The sequence below is a fragment of the Vigna unguiculata genome, chromosome 6, assembly GCF_037176805.1.
Source record: "Vigna unguiculata cultivar grain cowpea cultivar isolate G323 ecotype 2 chromosome 6, ASM3717680v1, whole genome shotgun sequence".
Taxonomy (NCBI): Eukaryota; Viridiplantae; Streptophyta; class Magnoliopsida; order Fabales; family Fabaceae; genus Vigna; species Vigna unguiculata.
The window spans coordinates 7,847,341-7,853,340 of NC_140797.1; positions in this window are offsets into that span (position 1 = coordinate 7,847,341).

The window sequence follows — 6,000 nt, forward strand, 5'->3', positions numbered from 1 at the left end:
GCAGTAAGACTTTTGTAATAAATGTATTTTGGAAGTGTGATTGTTTTAGAGTTTTGATAAAATTGATTCTAAATAGTAGATGTTTGATTTTGATAGAATAGTTGAATATGAAACATCAAACACGTTTAGTAATCAATGAATTGTAATGGAGCAATAAATGATTTGATATCAAAGAGGATTGAAACAATTATCATTGTTGACATACCAATATAATGACCATTTTTTAATCTTTATATATTTGGTCATTAAATTGGTTTCTATATAATATAGTCATTAAATTGGTTTCTATAAAATATTGGACTATATAAAATGGTCACAAAATTGATTTCTATATAATTGGTCACTAAATTTGTTTTAACATAATTGATCACTAAATTGATTTCTAAATTAAAAATTAAATTGGTAATTAACATTAGTTATCTATGTTTTAACTACTTATGATTATTGAACTCTAAATTGGTCACTAATTGAATTAGTGACTAATTTTATTTTTTTAATGATAAAAAATAGTTTCTAAAACCAACTTTTATTGTAGTGGATTGATTTATACCACGAAGTCAATATTTGAAATACGAGACAAATCTTAGACTTTTTTTACACCAACATAAAATCATTTAATAACCTATCGTCTATACGACAAGAAAGATGTAAAGACTTTTTATATTTCTTCACCAAACTACTTTTAAGTTGTATTTAATTCTGTTTTAACTTTTTATACCGAACCACTTTTAAATTCGTTTTAAAATTGGTTAACTATGCTAGTAGAACCTGTCCTTTTTATCAACACTGGCAATGGCATGCCGTGCGCCGCGATTTTCTTTTTTATGTTTTGAAATTGATATTTTTAAATATTTTAAAATTTTAAAATATTTTTAAATTTTTAAATTAATATAATGCATTTATCGTAAATTTACGAAAATTAAATTAGATATATTTTTATTTTTCTATAACATGTTAATAAATAATAAAACATAAAATAAAGTATAATAAAAAAAATATTTATTAAGATTTTTTTTATTGTCTAGTTTATCACATATTGTATTTATTTTTCACTCTCACATGTTTTTCTTTTTGTTTATAAAGATAAAAGTAAGTTAGACACAAATTAACTATTTTACTCTCATTTTTTATCTGCTTTCTCTCATTCTTGGGAAAAAAAAAGTAACTCTCATTTATTCTTTGGAACATGATTCAAGGAAACGTCTTTAAATATAGGAATATTCAATGTGATTTCTGTTGTACTTACAGTTATTTATTGTTTAGTCACCGTTGTACTAAATTATGTATTAATTTTTATTGTATTAGTGACAAATTAAATATATAAATTTTGTGTCTATTATTTTGACTCCCCAAAATTATTGATCAAGATCCATCACTAAACACTCAGTTCTTTGGATAATTTAAAAATCATTAAAAAAATTTGAGTAAAAAAAATTAACTAAAAGGAATAAAACAAAAAAAAGTTTGATAAAATATCAAAATTTAAGAAACATAAAATAAAAAAGCTTACTTAAAAGGAAATAAATTCTTTACATCTATATACTTAAATAAAGTTATATATAAGTAAAATTTGCTTGTGTCATTATACAGGTGCTGCAATTAAACAATTTTTATTTTTTAATTAAAAATTTATTTAAATTAGGTCAAAGTTATGAGATACAAAATTTATAGATCCCCACTTTCTAATAGAAAATTAAAGTTTTTCTTCTTATTTAATAGAAACTTGATGTGAGAAGAGAAATTTTATATTAGAATTTGGGTTAAATATGTTTTTGGTCTTTTTACTTTAAGTATAAATTGGAATTATATTTTTTCAAAATTTTGACTTAATTTAGTGCTCCAACTTTAAAAATGTGTGAATTTAGTTCTTTGCACGCAAAATTTGTTAAACTTATTTGACATTTTAAACGTGTTTCATGATAATATTTGAATCGTTTACATCATTTGACACATTTTCACTTTAATATTAATTGAGAAATGCGTTTCAAATATCAAATAAACTTATCAAAATTTGATTAAAATGACTAAATTTACACATTTCTAAAATTGGGAGACTAATTCCAATTTTCACTAAAAAATTAAGGGATCAATAAAAATATTTAACCCCAGAATAAATCTAGTTTAGTGGTTAATTTTCTTGTTATAAAATAAGTATAGTAGTTTTTTAGTAAAATATATTAAAATTGTTTTTTTATTCTACAAATCTAGTTTAGTGGTTAATTTTCTTGTTATAAAATAAGTATAGTAGTTTTTTAGTAAAATATATTAAAATTGTTTTTTTATTCTACAGCCTCAGTTGAAAGGGAAATTAAAGGTGAAAAAATATTTTTTTTTTCTTAAGATTCACCTATTAGTTTTTTTTTTCATGTTTCCAAGAAAGTGTATTATTGTTTTATTCTTTGACTTAACGAGAGGGCTATTATAATTTTATTTTCTTTAGTAAAATTAAATTATAGCATATTGCTTGTTGTGTTCCTATTGTTATCTTTTATTTTCGTTAAGTTCTTATGTTGTTATTACGTAAAATGACATCAGAGTTTGTTGATTGTGTTTCGCTGTTATTGACTTTGAAATAGCATTGTAGAAAAATCTTGGTATACCTAGTGATTGCAACTAGTATGATCTTTCACATAAAAGAAATTATTGTTACCAAACATAGTGTGATAGTGAGAAAATGCATGTATTCAAAAGTTTTGGTAAAGGAAAGACTTAGATATACATAACTATGTCTATTGGTGACCCATTTTCCTTTCATGGGAGTTTACCTGATGTACTATCTCACAGTCTATCGTTTGTTTCAATAGATAATATCATTCATAGTATTTTAATGTGGAAACTTGATGGAGGAGTTTCTTCCAAGTTATATGATTCAAGCCAGGATGGAGACCTCCAAGGAAGATGATGGTGTGGTGATGTTTGAGGTGGTAAGATGGTGGCTCCTCCTCCAAGCTATATGACTCAAACAAAGGGAGAAACAATAGTGGTGTTTAATGCATTCTCAAGAGAGGATGGACCAACTTAAGAGGAGGGTAGCTAAAAGGAGACTACATGGGATGTTCTAGCCTTTTGGTGACCTAAATCAGTAGTATGGCACAATTTTGACAACATAACATTACTCAATTCATAGGTGAAAATACGTAGGGGGAGATACCTCTATTTATAGAGTAAGGTGTCCCCAAAGTTAACTAAGAATCCTAAAAATGCTACCTTGCATCAAACCCTAAAATTCCCATCTCGGTGAAGGAGAGCATGACACGTGGCACTCTATCTTTTAGAAAAACTTTCCACTCTTAGAGTGCCACGTGGAAAGCCATTTTAGCAAAAGTTCTCCACTAGGAAAGTGACACATGGCCATTACCTTTGTAAGAAAAATCTCCATTATGACCTTCCCATGTTGCCACCTTGTCTCTCCAACAAACTAGGGTTACAAAATTAATCACCTAAGATTAGCTTAAGCTAGGCGCAAACATTGCCCTACAACTTAAGCAATATTGTTCAAAAACCCTATAGTACACTTGGTCCTTAATACAAGGCCTAAAAGAATGGTGGTGATAGAAGCTCTCAATTTAGAGATTTTGGTGGTTGGATGAAGGTGGTTGATGGTGCTCTTAGAGAGGTTGAGCCAATTCTAAAGAATGATGGCCAGAGGGACCTCACGGGATACTCTAGCAATGATTAAGAGACAAGTTTATAGATTAAAATAAATTTTTGCAGCATAACATCATACATCTTAAAGTAAAATACATTGGGGGAGGCACATCTATTTGTAAAGTAAGGTGTCTCCAAGAGGACCCAAACTCTAAAATGCTATCTTGCACCAAACCCTAAAAATCACATCTTGGTGAAGGAGTATGACAGGTGGCACTCTCACTTTTAGGAAAACTCTCCCGTTTTAAAGTGTCATGTGGAAAGCCACGTTAGCAAATGTTTCTCCACTAGGACAATGACACATGACGACTACCTTTGTAAGAAAACTCTCCACTAAGGGCTTGTCATGTGGCATCATGTCTTTGGGACGTCCTCCACCAATTTAGGTTACAAAATTAATTACCCAAGATTAACTTAAGCTAGGTGCAAACATTGCCCTATAACTTAACCAAGATTTTTCAAAAACCATACATTAATTGATCCTTATATAAGGCCTAAGAGAAATCCTACACTACATAACCCTTAATACAAGGTCTAGAAATGCTTCCTGATGGCCTAAGTGAAAAGGACTTTAGCTTCACCTTCAATAGATAATGTGAACTTATCTTGAATTTGTTTGGCCATGCTCCTTAGGGGTTTGCCATCATTGTAACATCCCTAAGGAATATTACTTATATAAATAAATAAATAAAGAAAATGAATTTAATACTTCTCGATAACATCATTCCCAAACGCGAGAATATTTAAAATTTAATATCCAATACGACAAAATTCAAATGAAATTAAATCAAAGTTACTACAAGTTCCAATGTTCCATATAAAACAAGAAAACATAGTAAAAATTTCTAGCTCTAATCCTAACTAGCCCTCACTCCGTCATCTGAGCATCCTCAGCATCACCTGTATCAACATCTGCTCCTGTGTAATGAATCACACGATCATCGTCAAACACAAACAGAAAGGGTGAGCTGATAATATTAGAATTAATCATATACAATAACAAAAGGTAATTAATACACCCACCTTATTCTTCCTAACTAGTTCTTGGCCAAGACCTTAAACCCCAAGGCTTTCACCCTTTAAATTACACCATTTGTTAGCCTTGGACTCAGGAATATGATGCTTACATGAACCTGCCCGCTCGTGGTCCTGTCTCTACAAACCTGCCCGCTCGTAGTTTTGCTCTACGAACCTCCCCACTCAAAGTCCTGCTCTACGGACCTACCCGCCCGTAGTCCAACACATGTGATCCACTAGCCACATACCTTCCCGCACGCAGCATCTCTCAAGCATGAGCACGAAACATACGAACCTACCTCGCTCGTATCCCCATGCGAGAGTAACTGGATATGAACCTCCCCGCTCATATCATCACATGTTAACCACTATCCATGAACCTACCCACTCATGGCACAGCATCTCCCGATCCAAGTATAGTATCGTTGCATTAAAACATCACACAAACAAGCCATGGACAACAGCGTTATCGCCTGGCGCAGCCTAAGCGCCGCCAGGCGAAACCTGCCCAGACCGCTTGGCGGCACAAGCCTCGCCGCCTGTAAGACCCACGAAATTTAATTAATTAAATAAATAAATAATTAATAAATTTCGGTAGTAGAAGCCTTTATGGCCTTAAATTCTGATTGGTATGATGTGGAAAAGTACTAGCTCAAGTGGGTTCAAGTACCATGTATGCCAATTGTGTGTTATTTAATTATTATTGTTTTAATAATATGTTTAATCATGTTTCTTATAAGATAATGCTTGAATTGCGTTAGTTAGCAAGAAACATGAATTGGTATGATGGTTTGGCATTGGCTTGGCATGTGCATGGGTGTGGGTTCAAACCTTGAGGAACCTAAATTAAACCTGGGCTGCACGAAAATTAGAGAGTGGTGAGGTTTGAATGGAGAATTGGACCTAAATTGGTGAGGGATTGATCAAAGGAGAATTTTCAAATTTCTAAGCAAAGGAGACCAGGTTAGGAGAGCTGTAAACTCGTATTTTGATGCAAAGGGATCGTATTACTCTCAGTGTGTACTTGAACTATTGGAAAAGATTGAATCTGTAATTGTTGGAGGTTTTGGGAATACGTGTCGCAGGATCAGGTCCTGTAATCAAGCAGGGATTTATGGACATGTGTTGCTAATTTTGGAATGCAAAGTTGTTATTATGTAGGAACGTAATAATAATCTAAACATGAGAGATTTGATGCAATTAACTTGGAAAAGAATACTGTAGGTTTGAGGTTTAGATTGGGTGTTGCAATTTGTTCTGTGAGCTTGAAAAACTAGTACTGCGCAAGTACTGGTGTAGCGCCTGGTGGTAAGGGTTGAATCGTCGGGCGATAGC